General features: G+C 44.3%; 1 long non-coding RNA gene across 1 annotated transcript in view; it reads left to right on the top strand.

Moving 5' to 3' along the window:
• LOC126512511 (uncharacterized) overlaps positions 1-16,758 on the top strand; it is a 189,114-nt gene that overhangs the window by 160,193 nt on the left and 12,163 nt on the right. The gene's annotated exons all lie outside the window — the stretch shown is intronic.

Here is a 16,758-nt window from a genome sequence, read left to right as displayed (position 1 = left end):
GGAGGGGGCGGAGAGGGTTGTGGATGCAAGCTGGGTGGGATAGGAAGAGAGAGGAAGTATCGGGCAGAGTAGCCCCTGAGGATGACCAGGAAGTGTAGGAGGGGTGTCTGAGTTCCCTGTCCCGGGCTGCTGCCTCGGTCAGAAACTCACTCACCCCAGTGATGTCTCTCCTGGTGCCTGGACCGGAACTCCAGTTAAATGTATTTTTATGGGAGAATCTCTCTCTCCCTTCCTCTCCCTAAAACAAATAAATACCCACCTCCCACCAAAAACAAAGTTAGATGTTGAGCCAGTGTAGAGAAAGAATGTGCAGAATTGAGGGTAGGGTCTTCCATGGGTCCCAGACAGACATAAGGACAATGGTGGTCTCGGAAGATGACAGTGGATGCAGAAATCTCCTCTGCCAACTGTTGTAGTTGGCAAAGGACAGCAGGACAGCAAGTATCCAGTGATGTTTATCCAGAGACTGAAAAGCAGTAAACAACAATTTGTCATAAGATGTTCCCACCACTAAGCATGCAACAGTGTTTCAGTTTGTCTGGGTGGACCCTGAGGAGGAAGACTTACCTAGCTATATAGGAAATTATGCTGCCAATATGGTAATTTTAAGGTGGGAGCAGGGGGCACAAATAACTTCTCTTTTACCGGCGAATCTGACTCCTCTGAACCAGCTATATGTACTAAAACTGAATGAGAGCTGGGAGTTACGTATTTGTTAAAGTTTGGGTAAGACTGCTAAGAGAAGGGAATGGACTGGTTACAAAAGTGTGGTGGGTTCCTTCAGTGGACTATTATTTAACGTTGTAGAAAAGAGAAATCCTAACACATGCAGCAATATGGAGAGACCTTTAGGGTACCATATGAAGTTAAATTATCTAGCCATGAAAGGACACATTCTGTGTGGTCCCACTTGTGGGAGCCTGCAGACGCCAAATTTATGCAAAAGGTCACTAGAGAAAGTAGAATTGTAGCTGTCAGAGGATGAGGAGGGGGCATGTGTTGTTAGTGGACAAGTTTCAGTGAAGGAAAACAAAACATTGTGGAGATTTGGGCACAAAAATGTGAATATATCGCTTGGTTATACATTTGTAAGTTGTGATAAATAATTTTATATTTCTCTCTTTATAACTGTAATAAAAATTTAAGAGAGAGCAATTCTGCAAAATTTTTAACTTCTTAAAGTTTTGTTGGTTTACTTAGAAAGATTTTTGTTGTTGCTGTTGTTTGCTTATTTTGGTGGCACTGAGATGTCACCACAGGCATCAGGCATGCTAGGAAAGCACTATCACTGAGCTGAGCCCTGAATCTGAAATTTTAATGAATAGAAATTTCCATTGAGCCGGTCCCATGGCTTACACTCAAAGGTCCTGCTACAGAAAAAGGAAAAATACATTATTGTTTGGCTGCTCTTATGATGTGGGATTCCCCTCTGAATGCTGCGAATATATTTTATTACTTACATTCTTATTTATGTGTTTTTTCTTCTGATTTTAAGTCCATATAATAACTTTTTGGTGGGAAAGAAAATGTGTTTTGAGTCCCTGCTCGCCTCCGAACCTTCTCTGGACCTTCCACAGAGTTCTCTTTTAACATTCATAATGGCTGCCCAGCTCCACTCCTGGGTTAGGTAAAATCGAGGGTGAGAAGAGGGTCGGCCATTTGGTGGTGATTTTATATGGATTATCAACCAAAAATGGCCAGCAGTTTTAAGTTTTGGTTTCCAAACTCAATGGTCAGGATGTCCACATTTTAATTTGAGTAAAGGAGACCACTAGGAAGCAGCAGTTCCGTCTCTGGATGGTGGAATTCCTTGAATTACAGCTGTGAGTGAGACTCAGAGAAGTTCACTGTGGTGTTCAAGGTTGTTCAGTCATTTAACACCAAAGCCAGTACCAGATACCATCTTGAAGTTATTTCTAATTCATCTTATATACTATTCTGACTTTGGAGGAAAAAAAATACAGATTACATTTAAGTGAAAAATATACTTCTTTTCTCTTTCTTATGGTTTTATATTTTATTTATTTAGTCCAGGACCTTTTGCATCTCAGGCTTTGTAGCCAAGAGTGTTTGTAACTTTCTGATCCTCCTACTTAGAGCCCACGAGTCTTACAATTGCAAATATGTGTCACCATGTCCTACACATGCTGAGGATGAAGCCCAGGATTTTGTGCATTGCTAGGCAAACATTGTACCCACTGAACTACATTTCCAGATTAGAAAACACGTTGTTGAAGAAGTAAGCTGAATCTAGCACATTCCAAGGAGACATTAGTAAACTTTGGACCTGTTTTATGGGTTGGATTTCTCTTAAGACATGCTGTCTTCTGGTGTTATCTAGACGAAGAATAAAGGAGAAAAATGATCTCTGGCTGCAATTCCAACTCTCCAATAGCACATTCCACTAACTTCCTAGGTAGACTGCTTTAGTTTTTTTTTTTTTGAGTCAAGGTGGTGATAGTATGATAGACGAATACGAAATTATTCTTACTAACCTTGGGCAGTGTTTTTATGGTCCCAACAGACATGTCTGACTTGTGGGAAGCCACCGCCAACACTAGAGGAGAGCACGGCCAAAACACGAAGTTCTCGTCTGGGCTGACCTGAACATTTTTCTGGTTCCTACTCTGTCTCATGACTCACTGGTTTGGGTTTTGACAAAATGCCATTGAGTCTCAGAGCACAGCCTCCAGCAGTGGGAGCTGGGGCACAGGCTCTCCTGCTTTGTCTAGCTCCCTGCTCTTGCCAGCTCAGGATGGTGAGTGTGTGGACTCTGGGGGGCTTTCTTGGCATCTGACGTAAATGTGAAATCCACAGAAACTTCAGCCTTTCCTTTCCCATTGCCTGCTGGATTCATGAAAACATCAGGGCTGGGATCAATACACCATCCATCACACGACCATAAAGCCTCTCCCCTCTCTCCCTGCTTTGGTTTCACCCTCTCTAAAAGTATCATCAGAGAAGGACCCTACTAAAGAAGCCCACTTCCATCTAGCTGGCCACATAATTGGCTTTACAACACAGGTTGTAAAATAAACTAACCAAAGTTATTTAGTTAGTTTTAAAAAGGAAAAAAAATACCCTGTCTGTTTCTAAAATAAGACAGCGTTGTGGTCTTGATGGCATGCTGAAATATTCGGTGCTTTGAAGCGCATTGTTACCTTCATTTCAGAGAAATTAAACATATAAACACACACAGTACCCATCATTAACATCTCTCCTCCAGCACACAGAGGGTTATACAGACATTAAAATAAGGTCCATAAAATTCAGCAACTTTCTCTGTGGTTTTATATGAATATTTACTACTGATGGGCCCTGAAGCTTTCCTGTAAGACAACTCTGACCTCTGATCAAAACTCTTATGTGTTATGAAATTTCAACACTATTTAATTTCCGAACCATGGAAAAGGATGTCTACAAAATTTCTTCTCCACCGGGGGTTATATAAGCTCACATTTCCTTCTAGTTTCTCCTGGCTTGGTTTTAGAGGTTCAAGTTCTTGACTGGTGGGTCCTGTTTCTCCTTGGCTTAGGATGCAGCAGTATCATGGAGCGAGTACATGACATACCAAAACCTTATGACCAGGAAGGGACACTGACTGGGGTCCCATAGTCTCCTTCAAGGTCATAGCTCCAGTGAGTGACCTAGAGACCTCACACTGTGGCCAGGTGAGTGGCCTTACATCTCAAAGTGTCTTGCCTCCCAGCTCAGTATGAGCTGAGGAACGAGCTTTTGCCACATGGATCTTGGCGGAAGCTTATGCTTTAAACAGTGGTACTTGGCAATGGTCGAAACAAGACTCCAGATTCGCGCTTCTAATTCCTCACTCCAAGCTACTTCCTGACCCTGTATTAGTGATGGTGGTTGTGGGGGGCAGAGGAAAGGGGAGAGGCTGATCCCTTGAGACTGTTGTGTGGCAAAAGGGGAGATCTTTGAAAACAAAAGCAATCTCTTCCCCACATTCAGTTCTAGTGGAACACACACAGTCAGGCTGAGAACAGTTCACAGCTGTGGCCGAGGATTGGGAGATTCGAGTGGGAACAAGCTAAAGCGTGTCCTCACGGGCCAAATCACTACCCCCAGGGTGTGTGACAGTGTTCGCTGCTGGTTTTCTTTACGATCAGTCTCACACTTTAAATGATACAAACGGCACCACAGTCCTTCTTCTGCTTAGCATCCTCGGTGTCACCGTGGATCGAGACCAGAACACTGAAACCTGACAGAACTGTGGTTGCCCCTCCCTGATCCTGCAGCCCTGTTCTGTCTGCCACATGCTTAGTTCTCCACAGCCACATTAACTGCTACAGTTTTGGCCTGTGCCAAGTTCTTTCTTGGCCGCGATTCCTTGACCATGTTGTTTTTCTTGCCTGGAAAGCTCTTTGTCCTACTAATTCTTCAGGTTTTATCTTAATATCATTTTCTTGGAAAGGCCATTTTCTGTTCGTCTGTTTCACAACAGCGTGCTCTTTTCCATTTTCTGGATTGTAAATAGGAATTATATGGGTACTGAGTAACGTGATTAATGCGGGCCTTCGTCACTAGATACCAATACTGGTAAAGGTAAGAAGGGTTTGTTTTGCTTGACCCTGAATTTCCAAGAATTGGTATTGGTATCCTGGGGTCAAGATCACCATGAGCAGCTCAGCCTTAGATTACAGACAGCACAGAGCCAAGTCTCCCCAAACCAGAAAACTTGCTTCTCCGGGAGCAAAATCATACATCAAACTCCTGGCAGATAGGACAAGACCATGGAGTTCGTGTGCTCAAAATCTCAAGGAGACAGACGGATAACACACTGGCGAGGCTGAAAGTCCCAAATAGGGGGGACCAGAGCTCCAGCGAGGTGACAGCAAGCAAGGGCACCAGTAAGACCACACTTCAGTGGTTTCGCTCTCAGGACCCCACTGTGGGATCCCAGTTATAACTCAGGCTGATACGTTCTGTGCTCCCCTTTTTACAGACCGTCTGGAACATCTGCCTTTGATTGTTTACCCTGGCTGCAGATGCTCAGTCTGTACACTCTCCCAGCCAGAGCACACTATGCCAAAGGCTGTACGGCAATCTTTGGTATCTGCTGTGAAGTGTGTAACCAGAATGGCTTCCCTCTCTTCCCAGAGGCATATAGACAGGTTACAGAACATTCTCATCCGTTTTAAATGTGTTGTCTTGGAGTAAAAGACGCTGGGGCTGAAAAGACCACACCAGTAATAGAGAAGAAAGAAACCATTAAAGACTGCTTTTTTTTTTTTTTACAGAATTTTATCTGTATTATTTCTAGGGACTACTCAACCATATCAGGGGAAAATAAAACAGAAAGACACAGCCTGATAGTGCAGAGGGCCAGCAAAACAAAGGCTGTGTGAGTAAGACGTCGGAGACACTTTCAGGATGATCTTCTTCTCTTCGGCAAATGGGGCGGCTTTGAGTGAATGGATTACTTTCTTGATCAGCCTTTTCCTTAAGGCTTCTCTTCAGGTGTTCCTACACTCAGCAAAGTCAGGGAAACATAGCCAAGGTCGGTCCACTTTCCCTCTTGATCCGTGTGTCCTAATTTAGTCAGCTGTTCAGTGTGGTTGAGGGGATAGGAAGGTTTTCTTCATCTGGCACGCATCTCATGCCTTAGGGAATTTTATTTGACATTCAGTTCTCCTTTCCTTCCTCCTTCTCTCCCCAGTCCAGGTGTCTCTGAGAAGAGTCCAGTATTTGACAAATCCCAGAGTTCTTTGGGAGGGATGAGGTGATCCCTTCGATTGCTTCTAGGGAGAAATGGCCACAGGATGAGTCATGGAGAGACGACCTGGGCCCTGTTTTAAAGTTCATTTCTGAAACCTCTTCTGTCTGCCTTTTACAGAAGGATCTCTCTCACATACTCCTCCCTTCCGTCTGGGAGCTAGCCTTCCCTAGAACTTGTCTGAGTCTCAAAAAAATTTTTTTAGTGTTCTCTCACTGAAGCATAATTTTTATGCCTTTTTTAAAAATATTATTTTTTAAATCTCTATATATGGGTGTTTTGCCTGCATGTAAATCCATGCACGTGTGTGTGTGTGTGTGTGCAGTGTCCAAGCAGGTCAGAGGAAAGCATTGGACCCTCCGGAACTTGAGTTATAGACAGTTATTAACTGTCATATGGGTGCCTAGAACCAAATCTGGGTCTCCTGCAAGAGTAACAAGTGTTCAAAAACACTGCACCCTCTCTCCAGCCCTGCAAGAATAACTCTTGATTGAAAGAAAATCCCCCCCTCCCCCCCCAGATATGCAATGGCAACCGAGCTTACAGAATGCAATGCTACTCGGAAGTTCTAGTTTCCATCCGCTAAGGTTGCCCAGCCTGGTCTGTTTGGGTTGAAACGGAGGGTTTATGGACCATGGTTTTGTCAGGCTCTGATGGTGAGAGGAAATGTAACCAAAAGCTCCTTAGTAAGCATAGTGTTTCTGGGGCAGCTGAGGTCAAATGGAAATTGCCAGCAGGAGCCAGCCTTGCTGGGTTCTGCTGTCCTGTGATTATGAAGGGAGAAGGACTCCCTTCTCTACTGCCTTGTTCTCAATGGTGGATTTCTTTCCCGCCCTGCACTGGGATTCCTTTTCCTGCTTCCGGGATTTTCTTTTGCACTTCAGCTACACAAAAGTGGATACAATGAGTCGTAGTCACTGCTGCCTTTCTAGTTAAAAAACCTGGAGACCCAAGGGTGGACTGTTTCATTAATAATTATGGAGGAAATGGCCACCAGGTAGCTAGAACTGGACCCTGGAAGCTCAGAGGAGCGTCAGACGTCCAAAGTTCTAGCCGATGGGCTTGGGAAATGATAGACCAGAGTGTGCAATGTTTTGCAAACGCAGTTATTTGTGATAAAATGCTCTCACCAGGACATTTTCAGAACAATTTAAAGGAAAAGCCTTAGGAGGCCATATTCAAAGACATTATTCAGTCTTGAAGCCAATACTTTAAAATCTTTTTTTAAAAGAAGTTTGAAGAACCAATCTTTAGCAAGTTTTCAGTGGAGCATGACTAAATGTAAAGACCGGACTGGGAGCCAAGCTGGAAGACAGGCAGAACACTCCAGAAGCACGTGGCGTCAGGGATTTCTCTCTGTGCTGTCAAAGCCAGGATGGAAGTGAGCGGTTAGGCTTCTACGGGAATCCAAAGAACTTTCTTAGCATCTGACGATTGGGATCCCCTAAGACTTTTCACTGGCACAGAGTGGCGGCTACAATAATACTGTTGAGTAGGGACATGCAGGAAGGGGAGGGGCCAGAAGGCAGAAAAAAAGAGAGTGAGGACCCGGGATGTGCCTCTGAGGCCCACTTGGCACAACGACTTGATTTGTGGGTTACGGTTGAGAGAGAGAGAGAGAGAGAGAGAGAGAGAGAGAGAGAGAGAGAGAGAGAGAGATTAAAGACATGAGGAGGAACTTGAAAATATTTTAAAGATTTAAAAACAGATATTTAAATATAAGACACTGTTTAACAAAGGAATCTCAGACTTGATGAGATCTTTAGGGGGCTTCAAGAATGAAATCAACAGGTTGTGAAAAAAGTTTTACTGTTTTAAGTTTGATAACAATAATGCATTCTAAAGAAAACGTAGCTTGCTAATAAAAAGAGGTTAAAAGTAAAAACACTGTTTTATTCATGCTGTATGTGAGTGCATGTCTGGGTTCTGATGCGTGTGGGTGCATGCAGAGGCCTGAGGTTGACAGCGGGGGCCCCACCTTTTATCCTATTTTCTAAAACAGAATCGCTTGCTGAACCTAGAACTCAGCAGTTTCCACAGACTGGCTGGCCAACAAGCGCCAAGAGATCCTATTAGAGATAGGATTTAATATTGGCTCTCTTCTTTTTTTGTCTTGCTTGTAGCCAGTTATCCCCAAGTCAAAGAGTCTTTAATTTAGGAGATATGGAAAGAGTGGATTCTTAGGATGGCACGATCAAAGGGGAAGGCTTTGACAAAACCTTTTAGGAGGTTTTGTTCTCCAAGAAGGACTAGAAAGGAGTCCAGGCTCATGTAGCATGCTGGGCTTGCTTACATCCGTCTGGGTGAGGTGATGGGCTGCCATGTTGGCATCTTCCGAAGAGCTTGCTGTGGAAAATATTATGGAGACAAGATTACTTTCCCTAATGTGTTTCATTACTGCAGATGGACATAAAACAATATACCCAGGGGCTAGAGAGTTGATTCAGTGATTAAGAGCCCCTGTTGTTCTTCCACAGGACCCAGGTTCAATTCCCAGCATCCACATGGTATCTTACAACTCTCTGTAACTCCGGGTCCAAGGGATCTGATGATGTCTGCCTCTGACCTCTGTAGACAGCAGACATACAAATAGTACACAGACATATATGTGGGCAAAATAATCTACACATAAAGTAATAAAATATACAACAGCAACAACACACCAGAATTCATCTGGTGCAAAGAGAGGAAAATGTGAAGATGCACCATGCCTTCCTGCCTGTGACTGGCCAGCAGTCTAGCTTATGGTGAGGGCTTAGAAGATCCTCTGCTTCTAATCCTGGGAAGAGGATCTTGGGCCTGGGCCATAAGCCACTGATGGACCAAACTGCTGTGATCCTACCTGCAGGCATCTTCACTCTTCCCAGGACACTGACTTTTTCTAGGACCCAGGGCGTCTTATTCTCCTCCATCACATGCTGTGTCTCACTTCTTCCTTGGTCAATTCCAGTTCATTCTTTGGTCTTAGAGATACTTTTTCTGACCTCTGAGGCTCAGCTAAAAGCTTTTCTGCCAGCCCCTGTCGCCGTGCCTTCACAAGGGCTTGGTGCCTAACTCCCCAGATTAGCAAGGCTCCTCTTCTTGTCTGTGTCTGAGAATAGTTCATGGGAAAATCATAGTCATGCATGGCTCAGTGTCCTCATCTGTAGCAGAGAAAGTCGGTGTGCTGATCATGGGGCATGGTATGTGATAGGATTAGGGGTATGGCTTAATCAGTGTTCTATTGCTGTGCCCACAGCAACTCTTAGCAAACAAAACATTTAATCCGGGCTTGCTTACACTTCAGAGGTTTAGTCCATTATTGTCATGGTGGGAAGCATGGTGGCGCACAGGCAGACATGATGCCGGAGAGTAGCTGAGAGTTTTACATCCAGATCTGGCTTGAGCTTTTGAAAAACCAAAGCTCACCCCCTAGAGACATACTTTCTTCAACAAAGCAGCAGCTCCTCCAACAAGGCCGTACCTATTAATCCTTTCAAACAGTGCCACTCCCTGGTGACCAAGCATTCAGACATGAGAGCCTATGGGGGCCATTCTTATTCAAGCCACCACAGACTATCTCTGACAAATGCTACTTGTCACTTTTGATTTTTATTCTCAAGGGCAGGACCTATATCTATGCTTTTGTACGACTGTACAACTTTGTTCTATTCAAGCAAAAAGCAAACTGTCTAAATGTGCTTATTAGTCCCAAGGGACAAGGGCTGGAGAGGTGGCTCAGCAGTTAGGAGCATGCACTGCCTTTCTAGAGGATCACAGTTTAATTCCTAGCACCTATTTCCAGGTGGTTCACCATTGCCTGTAGTTCCAGCTCCAGGGGGAATCCGACTCCCCGTCCTCCTCAGGTACCTGCCCTCACATTCACATACCTATACATAGACATACACGTAATTTAAAATACTAAAAACAAATCTGTAGATCACTGGGAGATGCTCAGAAACTCTGTGAAAGGAGGGCCAGTCAAGGCCATGGAATACTGATACCTACTGTAGCCCAGACCTACTTAAGTAGACTCTTTAACACAGAGAGAACAAGGCCTTTGGCTGCAGAACAGACTTGGCCGGTGGCGCCCCAGAAATGGCACGGCCAATTCTAGTTTTCATTTTGTTGCTGTGATAAACATCCCGAGCAAAAGCAACTTGGGAGGGAAGGGTTTATTATTGTCTTACACTTCCAGGTCATAGTTCATCACTGAGGGAAGTCAGGGTAGGAAGTTGAACAGGAGCTGAAGCAAAAACAACCACACAAGAGGATGCTAACCACCTTGTTCACTGGGACTTATGCTCAGTTAGCTTTTTGTGATACCATGGTAGACTAAGCCCTGTTCCATCAATTAGCAAGAAAATAAAAATGGTCCACACGTGTCTGCAGGCCTGTGGAGGCAATTCTTCAATGGAGAGCCCCTCTTTCCAGGTGAGTCTGGGTTTGTACCAACTTGACAGCTGAAGCTAACTACAGCAGAATCTTGTTCTCCCAGCTCTCAGGATTCCATGGAGCTCCTGTATTTCTTAGATGCCCCAAGAGGCTGTTGCTTGGGAAAAGCTGAGAGTTACTGTCCCTATTTCTTAACTTAAAGGATTTAAGAACTTGCGAGGAATGCAAGAGTCAGCACGACTTTGTAACAGGGGAAAACCTAAATGAGAATCAGGCTTCCCAGACTTTGTTTCCCAGCCTTGCAATATAACCAGTTCCTGGTTTGAACCTCATTCAACTGCAGTGTCTTCATGCACTTCAAGGTGGGTCTGTGGACTTTGGAGTTAATACGATCTCACTTAGAAGCTAGTTTTGCTGGTGACTAGTCATGAAGCATTGACCAGATGCACAGACCCCTTAAACCTTTACTCCCTTAAGCCCGCATCTTATTCCCCAATAAAAAGCACCACTAAGTAGGCTAAATGAAGGAACTTAGAGAATAAAGTTAACCTAGTCTCAGAGCTCATAGTAGAAGCCCATCTTTCTATAGTGGAGTTGTAAACTATTTCCTGAAATTTAGCAATTGCCTGTGGTTAAAAGAATTCTGATTCGTTGAGCAGAAGCATACACACGTGTTCCAAACCCCAAGCAGCTCACATTCCTCTCAGGAGACAATTTTATTGCAAAGAATGGCATCTCGACTAGCGAGGTACAGACAACCCATTTGTTTTAACTCTCCATAGCATTTTGAACCACTTGTAATATTCCATTCAGGCTAGATGCTTTTAAAAGGTAATGATTACTTTATCACACAGAGAAACACATCAGTGGACATCTCCTTTTTAATAAAGCATGCCTTTAGACACAATATTGTGCAATATGATTACACACCATTACGGGATGTTCTTACTATGGAAAGCAGTGGAGCAAATGATGCTAGTATTGTTGGGATGCTGCCTGGCTTTGCCGAATCCCAGGAATGCTCCCCTTTAGAAAGTACGCAAGAACGGCTGGCAAGTCTGACGGCCAGCCGACTCGACAGTCTTCAGACTACATTTTTGCATGTTTTATGCTTTGGAACCAAACACCTTTAAATTGTTCCATTTTTAACTGCTGGATTGAATTTCAGTTTGAGATCACACTGAAGGAGGAAAAAATAAAACCCCAAACTTTTTTTAATCTAGTTGCTTTACGTTTCTCTGCTTTACAATGGAAGTATCTTGGTCATGTCTCTTGGCACCTAGGGATAAGGGGCTGTGTATTTTACGGAGCCCCGAGCTCAAGCTGCAGTATAGCGCTGTTTTATTGGCAGTTTTCCTGCAGTGGACTCACCCATAAGATCATGTGATCCCATGTCTAACTCCAGTGTTTCAATTAGAAACATCGTAAGGATATAGTTTTTTTTTTTAAGATAGGAGAGAAAGACTTGATAAACCTACATTGAGTTTAGAGTCCCAAGGACAAAGAAAATTGAGTATGAAATAGCCCACAATGCATGGGATAGCCCTATCCTAACATACTCCTCTGTTTCCCTACCAGAACTGTGGACAAGTCTTTACAGTTTCTCAAAAGTGTCCAGACTTCAAGCCAAAGATGGCCTGTTTTAAGGCAAACAGTCCGGAACAAATTCACTTCCGGCACAAAACTGCACAGGACAGTGCTGGGTTCCGGGGCCTCAAAGGTGTGAGACATAGGACCCGTGGGTCTCAAGGGCCTTGGTAAGGATGGTAAAGTGCTTGGAGACACAGTGGGTGGAGAGCAATTTCTTCTGGGAGACTGGAAGGCTGTCCTCAAGAACGTGGGCTTGGAGTTAGACCTCAGGACAACTTGTGCTTTCAAAAGTATCCAAAAGTGCTCAGAGGCTCTTCTCTCACAGCCACAAACAATGACAGAACATACTTTTGCAGAATGTGTCCTACGATGAGGTGGTAGACAGGACTGGTGATATCATTGTCAGTTTGTAAGAAGAAATGGCTGAAACCTCCGAAATCATGAGTCATCTTTAAAGAGACAGATTGATTTATCCAAGTTCCCATGAGAAGGTAAGAGTAGATTTGAAAAAAGAAAGTGGGTCAGAATTCAGATCCGGGGCCTGCATCACCTAAGGCTGTCTAAATAAACAGAACCAATAAGATGTATATACCTAGTATAATAGTAGATTGGGCTGGTTTACAGGATGCTGTTAGATCAGCCAAAGGGGGCCATCTGCATGCTGGCAAGGCAATGCATCAGGCAGTTGGGCAACCAGGAAGCTCAGCAGTGCTAATAGAGCTGCAGCATGCATGCACTCACACAGACAGGAAAGGAACTTGCATATTGCACAGCTGCTTTCACGCAGTTTCAGTTCATCTGAGCTGCCTATGGGAAGATATGGTCTGTATTCAACAGGGGTCTTTCTTGCCAGTCACAGCCCAGAAGAGCAATTTCCCTTGGAAACTCCCTCAGTCATACCGAGGTGTTTTTCACTGGTCCCAGACATTTCTCAGTACAGCCAAGTCGGCAACAAACACCGACAAAGGCTGCTTCACCGCTTTGCCAATGCACTCCCATGTTCAACACCTGAGAGAGGAAAAGGCCCAAGTGGATTTTTGGTTCCGGTAGCTTTTCACTTCACTTGTAGGTGAAGCACTCTGGGTAACAACACAAGAATGCCGGTGGTTTTGATTAATCTGCCCAAAGCCAGCATGCTATCTAGGTGTTTTATTTTTTTAATAAAACAAACTAATTTTTTATTCTTTTCATTATCCATACCCAATCTGAGTTCCCACTCCCTCCCTTCCTTCCATTCCCTCCACTTAAACCCTACCCCACCCCCAATCCACTACTCAGAGAGGGTAAGGCACATTGCTTAAAGGAAGGTCCAAGGCTGATCAAGGTATACAGCTAAAGAGAGTAGATTCCCAAAAAGCCAGTACATGCAGTAGGGATAAATCCTGGTGCTACTGCCAGTGGCCCTGCAGTCTGCCCCAGCCATGTAACTGTCAACCACATTCAGACGGACTGGTTTGATTTTATGCTTGCTCCTTTCCAGTCTAAGTGGAGTTGGTGAGCTCCCATTAGCTCAGGTAGACTGTTTCCGTGGGTGAACCCATCATGGTCTTGACCTCTTTGCTCATATTCTCACTCCTCCCACTCCTCAACTGGACTTTGGGAGCTCAGTCCAGTGCTCTGTCTCCATTAGTTGCTATTGAATCAATGACTGAGAAGATTGGGTAAGGCAGGAGAGAATATACAGAAGGCTACCTAGATCCCCACCTGTGAGAGCCATTAGCCTTTTGTTGAGACTGTCCTGGGGCCAGAAATGGGTGAAGTAAAGTGAACTTGTCCACATGGAACTAGATCTTTTATTTATGTGGATCAGTTGATTCATGGGCCTTGCCTGGGCTCTGTGACATCAGAATGACAGGATTATCTTACCAGGGACAAGGGTGATGAAGTGCAGAGGGTCATATGACTTGATTTATGTGACAGATCAGATTCATGCATGGAGCAGAGACTCAGATGTTAGTCATGCTGGCTTTCAGTCTGCTGTGGACTGTGACGTCTTTTCAGCTTCATGAAATGTCTTTGGTAGGAAACAATGTCTCTTATAGCAAGTCATGATTTAAATTAAAGGTCAAGATGCTTTTAATTTTTGTCAGTCTGTAACTCTCCTAGGTCTTTTCCAGATGGTGATTTTTGGTAGACAGGAAGGACCGAGGAAGGGGAAAATGGAACACCAAGGTTATGAAGAAATGGGAAGAAGAATAAAGAATCCCTTTTCCCCAAAAGTGGGATGTGAAGACAAGAGCCTAACATAGAGCACTGTCACCCTTGCTAGCCCCTACCAGCTATCTGCTCTGTTCACATGCTCCTAGGGGCCCCTCCTCCAGTGTGGTTCTGCTGTTCTGTCCTGAACTTTGGCCATCTGCAGCCCCTTACTTGTAAACATAAGACCACCCTTGCAAAGCTACCTTATGTTCTTTTCAATGTTCCTGCCTGGTTTCCTCATCTCTCTGCTTTAAGCTTGATACAAAAGGTCTGAACACTTCAGAATGTCTGTATTGTTCTTAAAATACTGTTGAGCAACATTCTTGTATGAACTCCCATGTCTTTGTCTTTCTACTCTATCATCTATCTATCTATCTATCTATCTATCTATCTATCCATCTATTATCTATCTATCTATCTATCTATCCATCTATTATCTATCTATCTATCTATATATCTATCCATCTATTATCTATCTATCTATCTATCTATCTATCTATCTATCTATCTATCCATCTATTATCTATCTATCTATCTATCTATCATCTATCTATCTATCTATCATCTATCTCCCTTCCTCCCTACTCTCCCCACCCCTCTTTCTGTGCATGTGTGTGTGTGTTCACTTCCAGAATATCATAATTAAAAGCTACTATAATTTGGGTCTTTAATGTCCCCCATGTCCAAATGTTGACAACCCACTCTCCAGCCTTACTGGCATCATTGGGAGGTGGGAGAACTTCAGAAAATATGACCCAATGAGAGGAAATGAGATCATTAGGTCACATGCTGAGAGACAATTTTAGGATCTAGTCTCTTTCTCTCCCTTCTTGCTTTAGTTTGAAGTAAGCTTTTTTGTTCTGTCCTGTATTCCCTGCCATATTTTTCTGCATTGTGACATGCACAAGTGTATGTGTGTGTGGGGGGGGGTTCAATAGTAGAGCCTTTCCAGCCTCTTGAGTGTGTACCACACTTCATCAAAGACAGTTCCCCTCAACTAATTACTGTGGGGACTTGTCTAGGGCAGTAGTCAAAGGGAGAGAGGGGCTGTTGTGACTCATTTCTGATCTGAAGTGCAGACACATGTTTGCTCTTCCCTAGTGAAAAAATATCATGGCGCTTTCATCGCTGACTCACACAAAGAGCTTTCTCTTTAGAATGACCTCAGCTGAGTGGATGAGGCACAGTGATCAGAGGTGTAGGTGTTTGTAAGTGCCAACAGGATCCTAGGATGTCACCGCTGCCTTTAATATGCACAGGGCTTGACAGCTTACAAAACAACTTCACACATCTTACCTCATTTGGCCCCCACAATTACTTCCAGAAATAGGCAGGGCAGGGATTGTTATTTCCTCCTTGCAGCTGGGACTCCGGACCAAAAGCCTTGCCTATGACCACACTGTAATGAGAGACAGGGCAGGTTCTCAGACCTAGAACATCTTTTGCCAAGTCTTAGGCTGTTTTTGCCATCCTCAAAGTGTCCTGGAAGATATTGTCTCCCAACCCCCGCTCACACTCAAAAAAGAAAGAAAGGAAGAAAAAAAGAAAGGTGGGAACATTTTAATTTTTCTCATTTTAGAGAAGGAGACGAGGAAGTGTTCAGGAGGACAAGCTTAGCGATCTGCTCCAGGCTGCCCAGAAAGCAGCAGTGCCCATCTGCAGGGGGGCTGGCAATAGGCAGTACTGCCCTTTCAGTCTCTTGTAGGAATGCTTTGCGACCTGTGCCCTGAGAGAATGTGTCAATGTGTCATCTCAGCAGCTACTAGTGAAGTTCTGCCCTGGCTGAAAAGAAAGATGGAGGGATAGGCTGCTGTTTCTGCTTTGTGGAAAGTTCTGTGAGGATATGGCATCTAGAACGCAACACCTACTCGGAGCTCAGGGTTAATGGTCTGTGGGGGTCCCTCTATCTTCACAGTCTGTGTGGCTGCCAGTCCACAGAACAAAGGGGCAGAAGCAATGGCAGAGATCCTTGGATGGCCATGAACATGACAGAGACAGCCCTCCAGCGAATGACATCAGTGAATCGGCTCAACTTTATTCCAGAATATAGGGAATATATAGGATTGGAAAGCTTGGGGACAAACCCTACTTTGCTTTAAATGGCACGCTCCTATCAGAAGACTTCATATGTCATATGTGTCAGCAGGATTCTAGATCAAAGCTCCTAGTGCTAGTTTTAGTTACCATATGTGCAGCAGGGGGAGAGCTTCTAGCAGGACACTGTGTCAAAGGTCAAGGGGCACACTAGAGATAAATCAGGCACTGAGACTTGGAGACAGCTTACCGATAAGGTCAGACCTCTGAGCCTAGAGACATTCTCCACATAAGGAGGCAGGTAGAGAACAGGACGTCTCATTTGGGAGGGAGTCCCTCATGTTATTGAGCTTTGGAGAGAGCTGCCAGGCCATGATAGACTCCAACATCTGACCATCAAGGCCTCCCAACTGTGGTCCATTCTTTAGCAGACATTAACTCGTCTCACAGGCTCTCTATATACACACACTGCACGCAAGCAAAGACACAACTGCTGTCAAAATTACTTCTAGCTGTTCTCTTATATTGGGGCAAATGTTCTCTTACATTGGGGCAGACAGCAATTTTCTGGACCTGATAGAAGCTCTGTCTAGGATCCTGACATTGCCAATTTGATACAGTAAACATGATTTGCATATAACAACCATGCAAAGAAATTCGGAGTTAAAGAGTGGAAAAGGGAGCTGGACAGAGAGCCGTGTGGTCAAGACCACGTACTGCTCTTACAGAGAGCTCAAGTTTTGTTGGCATCTCTTAAGTCAGGCTGCTCACAACCAACTGTAACTGCAGTATCAGGGAGCTCTGACCTCTGGCCTTGTTCAGATCCT

The sequence above is a fragment of the Alexandromys fortis genome, unplaced genomic scaffold (genome assembly GCF_014885135.2).
Source record: "Alexandromys fortis isolate MF-2015 unplaced genomic scaffold, M_Fortis_MF-2015_v1.1 scaffold_10, whole genome shotgun sequence".
Taxonomy (NCBI): domain Eukaryota; kingdom Metazoa; phylum Chordata; class Mammalia; order Rodentia; family Cricetidae; genus Alexandromys; species Alexandromys fortis.
The sequence above is the reverse complement of the archived record's forward strand: the minus strand, read 5'-3'. Positions and strand labels throughout refer to the sequence as shown.